This window comes from Panulirus ornatus, chromosome 16 (assembly GCF_036320965.1).
Source record: "Panulirus ornatus isolate Po-2019 chromosome 16, ASM3632096v1, whole genome shotgun sequence".
Taxonomy (NCBI): Eukaryota; Metazoa; Arthropoda; class Malacostraca; order Decapoda; family Palinuridae; genus Panulirus; species Panulirus ornatus.
The window spans coordinates 9,974,096-9,985,337 of record NC_092239.1 but is presented as its reverse complement, the minus strand read 5'-3'; the positions used below and the strand labels follow the sequence as shown (position 1 = coordinate 9,985,337).

At 41.9% G+C, this 11,242-nt stretch overlaps 1 pseudogene; it reads right to left on the bottom strand.

The window, feature by feature from the left end:
* Window positions 1–1,230: 1,230 nt before the first annotated feature.
* On the bottom strand, window positions 1,231–4,146 carry LOC139753964 (ionotropic receptor 21a-like; annotated as a pseudogene).
* Window positions 4,147–11,242: the final 7,096 nt, after the last annotated feature.

The following is an 11,242-nucleotide window of genomic DNA, read 5'->3' as shown; positions in this document are numbered from 1 at the left end:
AGTATGAACTTGCTAATGTGAATACCTTATTATTACTGTAGAGTGGCAGATGGGGGTGGACAAGGAATGGGAATGAGGCATCTATCTAGCCTGAATTCCAGCACACGAGAGATAGAGAGAGAGAGAGGGAGAGATATCTCCCTTTTCGCCGTTGGGTATCTGAATACATCTATATATGTCCTTCAGAAATACACAAGCGTGTAACCATACAGACCAAACAGAGGTGATTGGCTAACGTCATCGTGAATAGTCAGATGTGCTTCTCGTTCACTGGCTAGGAAAAAAATGGTCTTTGCAGTGATAGGTCGGTACGTGGTGGACACTAAGATCTATAACGTGATTGGCTGGTTGGCGTTGGCTTGTGGAGGCTTTACCTTCAGCATTTTCCTTTACCAGTACTGGACGATACGCTCAATAATGTTCCCCTGGTTGTGGTGATAATTACAGAGAAATAACAGACTATCTACCCATACTTTGTTGTTTGACGGACGGGTGATGCTACACCTTTTGAATATCAACACAACACACACACACACACACACACACACACACACACACACACACACACACGTCTTAACTTGGTGTGTGCGCGTATCAACACATGGGAGTAAAGAATTGTTACTAATATACAAAGTTAACAACACACAAGTGAAGTGGTAACAATTACCCTCTATGGAGAGGGTAGTGCACCGGTAATGGGGAATTTCAAGTGGAGAAAGACAGGCTTCGTGGGGAAAGTTGGACTCTCATGGAGAGAGGGAATCACGAAGACATAAGTTCCTAGAGAGTGTACGGGAGAAATTCTTATACCAGCATGTCAGTGAACGTGCTATGATATGAGGGACTCATACAATCATTAAAACGAGATCTTATCCTCACACATTCTGAGATGGACTTTGAGAATAGTATGTCATGTACAAAACTGTATGGGAGGGATCATGCAACACCTATGCAATGGTTAAGTTTGATTATGTGTTCAGTAAAATATAGATAGCGAGAAATTTAACGAGACTTAAGAAGGTTATATCATATCATGGTGGAAAGTACACAGAATACAACGATTTGAATTGGTAACATAGATTGGGAAATGGAGTTCAGGAACCTGGGTATTGTGGCAAAAGTTTCAGTAAGAAGACGCATAGGTTCAAATCCTCAGTGAGACAAGGAGCATACCAGATGATATAATAGAATTCATGAGAAAGTATATGGGAAAATACTGATGTAGATTTATTGGCAATTTTTTTTCTTATATTAATACAGATAGGGACAATTGCTAGTTTATTCTACTAAACTGGAAATAAATTCGGTTATTATAAATACGTTCTATTTAGATAAATATCATAGTAATGTTCAACATTCTCTCTCCCTTATTTTCTTCCTCTGGGAAAATTTCATGTAATCTTACAGCGTTGTAGCTACTGAGTTTAGCCAACGTGTGGTGGAGACGAGTCGAGTGTTATTCATATGAAAGACAGGATTTTGCGAGGATCCCCATGACGAAGGTGACTCCAGCGAGGCAGAGTCCCAGGAGGAGGAGCAGTAGTGGTCCCTGCATGTGTGTGAGGGTGAGGGCCGTAATGCTGCTACCAGAACCCTGCCCTGTTCCTTGCTGCTGCTGCTGCTGTTGCTGCTGAGCCAGGTACTCCCGCTGCCTCCGTTGGCTTACCCGGCGGGTTTGGCTCAGCATGTCGGTGCTCCATTTCTCGTACAGCCCAGCCTGGATGTGAGAAATAGTTTGAAAATGTAAAGAAACTGACGAAGTCTCATGACTACATGACCTCAAGTCCTCCTTCGACTACTTGAAATAATAGCAGTTAGTTTTCTATTACCGGGAGTTTAGGGAACAAACATTATCTGAATTATTTTCCTTTCATCATCTGTTATGGTAAGAGAAAGATGGCTAAATTTCTGACTTGTTCAGAACAGAAAACCTAAAGAAAAAACTGCCAGTACAATCTTCAAGAAGATTCAGTTTTTCTTTTAGTGCCTGATCATCGAAGGGTGTATCAGGGACATGTAATTACTTAGCACAGTGACACTGTGTCTTGGAAAATCTTTCCTTCCTGCTTAGAATTTGAGGAAGTAGTTGGTTCAGTAGGATTATTAAAGGTTACTGGGTTGACTTTCAAGATAAAGTGAAAGATACTGACGAGGGGTTTATAAAGAATTTCTTGAGCAACCATGAAGTGGAAAGAGCATCGAAATATCAGTCCACTGACAGCATGTCGCTCCTTGTATACTCCTTCGTTCCATTTGACTCTATCCCGTGCACACCTCTCACCCTACTGCGTGTCCACCACTGACTACTCAAAATATTTTTCCCTCCATCCACCCATGTCCAGTTTGGTCTCCCCATTCTCCTTGTCCCTTGTTAATCTTTTTTCTATGGCTGAGACGGCACGGACAGCTGAGGTCCTAATCAAGGCCATCCCATTAAGGCCTGATCCAGGTAACCATTTTATCGGCCAATCCCTAGGGATGGATGAACAGCTGGGTTGACTGTGAACCGACTGCCGTAACCAGGATTCGAACCTATGCGCTCGACCCTGGGCGGCATATAAATACGTTATAGTCAAGAACACTAACCGCTTCACCACGGGAGTCCATGTAATAATGAGAAGTTTGAACTCTTCTCATGAATCACTTACGGATGAAGGTAATGAAAATATAAGGGAAGGCAATGGAAAATAACAGACTCCTTTTGATCATGCAGTACAACTAGGTGGCTTAATTGTTTAGTGGATATAAATGTAACGCTTTACAACACGGAAGACCACGTCCTCACTTCGGAGTAGGATGTTAGATTGATCCTACACCAGGAGGTGCTGACTCACCTCCACAACAGCCATGATACACCAGTCCATCTGCAGCTTGTAAGGCGCGTCGTGAGGGATCGGCCAACCTGAAGGTCCAGGGAAGATTGTCTCACGTCCTAGTATAACCTCGTGCTGCCATCCGCTTCAGTGAAGTCCTCGGCAATCTTCTGCTGCAGGTAGCGTCTGCCTCCTATGTGGGCTTGTCTGGGCCAGAAGGAAATACAGAATGAGGCTACACAAACATAGAAGGGAGCGTCCATGTAAAGAATTCTGTTCTCGTTTATAATCTTTGGCTACAGCTACTTGATGTTATACTAATGTTATACTAATGCTATGATTCAGATTTCGCCTGTCGATTGTGGAATTGGTATTGCTCTGATACCTACACAGTTTGAAGTCTTTGCTCCGATTTTTTTTTTTTTTTACATTACCGATTAGGTTGCTTTTCATCAGAAAAATGCAACGTCAAACAACGTATGCTTATGATGTTTTGATCTTCTTCCAAAAAGCTTAACATGTCGACTGATACATACATGATTACACTGTCGACTTAATGGTTTGGGATCGAGATTATTAATCTACACGAGTAGTTGGGGTTAGCTTGTAATCTTTCTTATAGATTTTGATCACGGAAAAATAAATCATATACAAGAAGTGCGCCTCTATACTTCATCTAGTGGAGAATATACTTCATATATCAGCAGCGACTGTAAAGACATTCTAATATCGTATTTCCTGTAACTCTTGAAGGTATGAAAAGTACAAAATTATCAGTTTTACTCTATTCCAGTTATCACGACTAAGCTATGGGTCTCATTATTTCGCTTTATTTGATACTGAGATGGTGACAACTCACTTCTTTTTGACGGCCTGTTGTAGTCCCTCCACGACTGTGGATCCAGTGAACATGATCTCAGCCAGAGTCTTAAACACCAGCGACTCCGACTGCCTGAAGAACTCACGAAACTCCACTCCGTATGGCGGCATTGTCACTCTTTACGAGAGAAAACATCGTACATTGATTTCTGTTTGTATAAGATGGATGCAATAACATAATCATGGTATGGAAAGTATATACACATGACACTATACATGGAATACTACCTCTGTATAGCATCGACCATTTCCTGCAGTGTCTCTGGTCGAGGCGGGTACTTGGGCAGGGTGAGGTGAGCGGTGAGGTTGCCGCGGTAGACCGTCCCGATGATGAAGGCGAACACCAGCCAGGCGGCCACCAGCAGGCGGCTGGAACTGGTGGTGGGTAGCCGTCGTGGCAGGTTCTGCCCTACCAGCATCCCTGTCATGTGCTGCAACACTGCCCCTGCCCCTATTCTGCCGTGTCCAACCTGCCAGACAGCGGACACAACGCCTAAGGGCATACCTTGTGTACCTTTACTTACATTATATGAGAAGAATTCCCTCTAAGGGAATGGATGTCTGACATCACTCGAGATGGAGATGAATTCGTAACAAATATAATGAACCATAAGCTCTGGGAACTCGTTAATCGGAAAGGAACAAAGTAAGATATAAAGATATTAAGAAAACAGACTCATTATGTGATAATGTGTTAATGTGTTAAATATATCGTTCCAATGGATTTCTCAGAGGATTAGGAACAAAATGATTCATTTGATGGCATTATTGATAATCATTCTATAACTTCAAGAATATTTGAAAGACATCTGAGCAAATGCGACATATTCATTTTTACTACTTGCCTACAAAAGCTCACACACATGTGATAAGTTATCAATAAACGAACATTCGACGCTAAAGTAGCATAAGATGAAAAAAAAAAAAATGCTTAAAACAATTTTTTGAGCGACTGAAATACAACTCAAATAAACCTGATGTCTGATACCTTTACATGATCTTTTTTTACCAAGATCATACAATAGCCCATAGGATATTAGTATGACACTCTAAGTATACGTTAAGAATGTGTTAATATCTCCAGGCACCTCACATCATCCGCTGAGGATCAAATTAATCGGTTGATGGTCGTCAGTCACACTATACTGAGACATTGAGAGTAAGAAGTAAAGGGGAAGTGTCGCAATGAAAGCAAAAAAGAAGGAGTTGAGGACAGGACGAAATCATTAAGAATCACTATTGTTTGTTAATGATGATTCGGGCCTTTGATTTTCATTGCATCTGTGCATAATGAACTGTACATACCTGACATCCCCTCCGGTCATAGAGTGAAATAGCACCTCAAAATCAGAAAAGTCTATTTCAAGCGATAGGTAAGTATCTTGGGGCGTTCGTGAATTCTAGACATATAATTTTCCCTCTTTCAAACCCTCTTCGTCCTTAAAGAAGTCAGAGTATTTCTTATATACACGCGAGCAACTGAGTATGTTGAAGAATAAGGAAACGGCCTCCTTCACGAGCTAGAGGAGGTGACGTACCACGAACATGAAGGATGGCACGACCAGGAGTGCTACCAGTACCGCCGCCCACACCTGGTCGGCCAGCGGGTAGTGCAGGTTCTGCCACTGGGGCCGGAGCGACGGCTTGGCCATGGCGAAGGAAAAGAAGGCGTACTCGTAGGTGAAGGTGAAGTCGTACTCCTCCTGCCGCTGGGGCAGGAGGATGTGGTAAACAGGAGCTAAGAGAGACACTCGCCTCACCACCAGGGCCCCCACCTGCGCACAAACACACACAGACACACACGTACACACTGATGTCATAATACATATCTGAATGAAAAACTCTAACAATAGCAAAACAGCGAATACAAACTCTCTTCCTTTAACAGTGAGTTAAAGATTGATAAGAGGACACGTTTGGAATGAATTTATTATTTAGGGTTCTGTTAACCCAGAATAAATCTGATTATCGTCTGTAACGAATGGGTAGTTTAAAGTGAGACTTATACAATTACATTACTCGTGCCGTCCCATATGTTCTATTCTACGTCTTTCAAAAATATTACATATCATCGCTTGTGTGGAACCATGAAGTATTTATCTGTCGAACACAAGTGAGAATATACATTATGCCACTCCAAGAATCATGACACTTTACAATGGAAGTCTGTAATATCCAAAAAAAAAAAAAAACTATATAAAAGATTACGCTTCAAAAGTAGACGCTAGCTCCAGACTTTACGATGTCAATAAGAGTATCTGTTAATAGGCAACGGATAAATGACAATGGGAAAGTAATTAGCAAATCACAGGAAGAAAGAATTGAGATCTAGTAGCCACTGTATATCACTCTGCGTCCCAGCTGTTCGGGCAATTGACAGCAGAGGCAGCGACCCACCTCTGACCAGGAGCGGCACGGGAGGACGCGGAAGCTGAAGTTGAGGGCCACGGCGACGGTCTCCAGCAAATGATAGTCAGAACCTGTGTACCTCTTGACTTGCGACCTCTTGCTAGGCACAGCTTCCTCAACCTCACCCCAGTATGGCAGGAACGGCAAGGTGGTCACAGGCAGTGAGACCCCGTGGAAGCTGGGGAAATATAGCCATACCTTTCACCTCATATAGCCACATACCAAGAAAGCTTTTGATAGCGATATGACGGCAATAAAAAAAAGATATGAACAAAATGAAGAAAGTTCAATACGGCCTCTTTATAGATATGATCTTAGATATACTGAAATTTTAGATTTACTGGTTGGTTGACAAATTTAAGAGTAGACAAAATATCCAGCGGTCATATTACTTTTTATTGAATGCCATTAGACCAATAGATGTCTCCTCTATGCTTAAATTTATCGACCAACCATAAAACTAGGATTTATGTCTAAGATCAAAGCTATAGAGGTAATCTTACACAACATACAAGCCTGGACACAATGGGTTAAAGATTTATCTTCATCTCCTCAACAAGAAGGTAAAATTGGAGATTTGCTGCAGGTTTCTCATATCAGACATGAAAAATGAAATCGTTAGATATACTAACTGATAATAGATACAAGGAATAACGTGTCATTCAGTACACATCTCTGCACACTAGCACTGTCAAGTTACGTAACTCCGGTCCTTGAGTCCAAGCTTTTACCAAATGTGAAGAAAATTTTGCTCAATGTCGAGAAATCAACGTCAGTGTCAAATTTCGTTAAACTCGTTTCCTCTCATTAAATAATTCACCTGTATTTTCAACCTTCTGGAAACAGTGTGTTTTTTACTTGCTTTGAACAACTGACAAAGATTAGAATCCCTTAAATTAGATTTTCTTTCTTTCTTTTAGAACAGACTAATAGCAGATGTTGATTCAAAGGACATGTACTTATATCCGTAGGAACAGGTATTCACCATAGCTTTGCAATACCCACCTCAATATTCGTCCAGTTGGTTTATGTTCTCCAGATAATGTGTAAATACTCCTACCGCCAATTGAATAGCCTCCTCCATTCATACAACGGAAAAGAGTTGATGGACATTTCATACCATTACCAGTTTGTAGTCATTTCATACCATTGATAGTTTTTAATCATTTCGTGTCACTGTCAGTATATAATTTCGTATCATTGAGTTTATAATTATTTTGTACTACTGACAGTTCATAATTTCGTGTACTTGACAGTTTATAGTCATTTCGTATCACTGATGGACTAGTCATTTCGTACCACTGATAGTTTATAATCGTTTCGTACCAATGACAATGTAAAACCAATTTCCGAATAGTGTTGTCATACTCACCTAGAAAACTTTTGAGGAAAGAGCTGGGTGTCAGACAGGAGGGAGAGACCGCCTTTCCACGTCCAAGAAGCAAGCCGTAGCACTCGGGCCCCACTCGGGCCGTAGGGCAAGTAGGAGTACACACCACATCTACAACGCGAAGGCAAACTGTGATCCTTGCATTATATTAGGTCATCCCCCGCTCCCTACAGTCACTAGTGCCTCGTTTTATCGAGATGAAGACAACTGTGTTATGGGTTACAAAGGGGCGTAAAGACAGAGGGAAACATATCTATCTTGATTCCATTCAAAAGAGAAAGGCCAATGCATAGTCACTAGCTATCTAGCAATCACAATTCTGCTAGAGCGAAGAGGTCACATTCATACGTCTCCTCAAGTAAAAAAATACTCTATTTTCGTTTAAGTGGGTAAGTCACTATCCCACTGCATAAGTGAGTGGATCACTCACACTTCTGACCCCCTACTGACCTCACTACCACGTATGAACTCCAAAGGAACACGGTCCACCAATCAATATATCATCTACGTCGCTGCTCTCATTTGTAACACATCAAGATGTGATTCATTCCTGTTCTGTTCTTTTATAATCAATTGGAATGAAGATGGGCAGTGTTCTTGTGCCCGAAACGTCTCATGCATTGCAATTATGAGGTGAAATTTAATATAGAACATTTAATTCACACTTTAACTTATAAATCAAAACGTGTGGTAATCTAAAAAAAAAAGATTAGAATATGCATTGATCTTAAACAGAGCATCAAAGAAAACATCCTGCCCGCTTACCCGAACATAGATGTGTACATATGTATTGCAAGAGGTCACAGTGATGCGCGTGATCTAGTATAAGCATAACATAACATTGGTTGGCATGTCTGTCAAGTTGAAAAAGATTCCATACTTTGTAAATATTACCTGAAATTGGGTGTCGTCTCCTCCAGGTTGAGGAAGATGGTGTTCATCATGGAGAAGGTCCAGTGGGCGGGTAGGAGGGTATAGAGCTGTGGGAGGGTGAGACTGGTGACTACCAGCAGCCTGGTGGCCCACACCAGGAGGCGGCCCTTGAGGGAGGACTCGGCGAAGGCGGCGAGGAAGGCCGGGTCGTGGCTCACTACCACCACCCTCACGCACCTCGACCCCAGCCGCACCTGAAAACCGTGTGTTATGCTGCTTAATCATCTTAAGGAGTGTGACTTACCTGCTTAAGAAGCGTCCGAGTGACCTACTTGCCTAACGGAAATGTGAATAACCTACCCACTCATGCTGGGAGAGTGACTTACCCATCTAAAAGGAAGAATGAGATTTATTCACTTAAGGAGACGTGTAAAAGTGACCCCATCGCTTAAGCAGATGCATAAATGACCAGATCGACTAAACAGATGTCAGAAAGGACTAATTTGTTGAGTAGAATGTTTTATAACCTAACAGTCTGAGTAAATATGTGAAAATAATCTACTCACTTAATCAGAAGATTAGTTGAAAGTTACCTAACAGATTCATCGCTATTGTTAGACTGACCTATGCGCCTCAGCAATAATATGAGAGTGACCTACCTGTCTAGCCAGGTCAACCAGGTGGGAGAGCATCGCCAGCGTCACGTTACCGTCCTGACCATCCACTGCCGTCACCTCCATCACCGTCACACCCAGAGGGGAAGACCTCTCGCTGCTCACTAACTGTAAAACGTTTGATTATTGTGAACCAGAGAAATAATGCTTCATCATAAGTACCATCAGTAATATGTCAGTTGACCTCAGCTTTTATCTTTTCTGTTTGCAAGATAACTTCGTAGGCACTATCAAACTTTGCCTGTGTGAGAGAGCCAGTGATGCTTACATAGTCTTGGCTAACATGTGTGTATTACCTCTGCTAATGAAACACGGATAGGTATTACCTTAGACTTAGAAAAGAAGCATAGAAAACTCCGGTTTCTGTTGGCTATTACATAACTGCACACTTTACTCCAACACTATTTAGTCATATAAACACCCTTATGTTATATGTTACATAGCCTTATATCGTACCTAGATGCCGTTCAACAACACTCAGTAGCTACACGATAAATGTTCGGGAATAAAACCTCAACACTACAACACATCAGCCAACTGACGTCAGTTCGCAACATATAGCGTCATTAGGTCATACAACAGTGGATGATACTAAGACGCTGTGTAACAGGTCATAGGATCCAACTGGTATATTAAGAAATAGGAAAATGAAAAACGTGATCGCACTTTACCTCCCGTAGACACTTACAACCTACAGCAGAAGCAAACAAAGTTTAAACATTACGCAGGAGCACAGAACATACCTTACCTCAGATCATGCAGCATTTGGTCAACACGTAAGGCCATACAGTGTCCGAACACTAGATTATAGTATACTAAGGTATCTCATGAGATCATACGGCACCTGGCCAAGAGCATACACCTCCTGAACACTGCAAATAGAAAGCAGAGCACCTGGTTACTCTACAGGACAATACGCTACTTAGAAGTTTTACGTAAGGTATACATTTTGCATCACCTTATGGACTGTGGAGGATAAGGTGGTGCCATCTGTGAGGAGGATGAGAGAACAAGAACCTTGAGATGTGGCTTCCAGCACGGCGCTCACCGCCGCAATCACACCCACCACCAACTCTTCGTCATCTGAGGGTATCATTAGAGATTACGAGTCACCAAAACGAATTGTGAATAGATCTTACTGAACTTATAAGAAGAGAAATGATGCAACACTTCACCACTCTGTAACCACTTTAGTATACCCAGCCGTTTAGTCTACCCCTGTCTTATGAGAGTACAGTATCTGAGTGCTCTATACTTGCTCCCTCTAACCTTCGTGATCGAGTCCAGCCGAGTAAGCCTACAGCTGGAAGCTGCATAGGTGACTCCAAAGCAAGTTTCACTCACCCATAGACGTTTTAGCGGCCGCGTCAGCCAACAGGCACATCAGTAGCATAACACTCGCCCTCATCATCCCCTTCACTTGCTTCACCATGGACACAAAGCTCGTTAACTGGAAGGAAAATAACCAGACTACTAATGAGATGCAACTTCATCACTAAGGGAGGCAGCTGAGACCTTGAGAGAGACATAGACACAGCGTTGGAAGATACCCGACCTTGAAGGTTTGGTCTCATGGCTCGCGTTTGGCTGTTTCTTCCCATAGTTTCAGTGTGGAGGCCAACCACTCGAGGATTGGCCGTTATGATTCTTTCTCCATCCATATAACAGCTAAACTTTAAAATTCTTTTCTTCCTTTTGTATTTCCTTCTTAACGCTACCTTTCTTCCTTTAAAAGTCAGACCTACAATCACCTGCTACACCATGATTAAATTTTCGTTATTTTCATATCTTTTTATCTTTCACCTGAGATGGTCTTGATTTGGGCATGTTTTGCCCGTGCCATGTCGGCCATTACAAAGACCGCAAAGAGATTACTAAGGATGTATAGACAAATCACCATCACGGTACAAACTTGTCATTATAAAGTAAATCACACACACACACACACACACACACACACACATACACACACACAAAAAAAATACATAAACACAAATGTTAACATACACGCAGAAATGAGGAAAATTAAACACACTACGCAGTCATCTCTCATGGGTGACTTTGATTCCTAAACTAGTACTTTGTCTCATCTAATAAAGTTTTTCTTCTCGGACCACAAGAACCTAAAGAATAAATAAGTCCTCATTGGTGCTTGACAGGTGTGGCTGAAGCTGAGGAACGTCGCCTGGAGGAGTAGACATGAC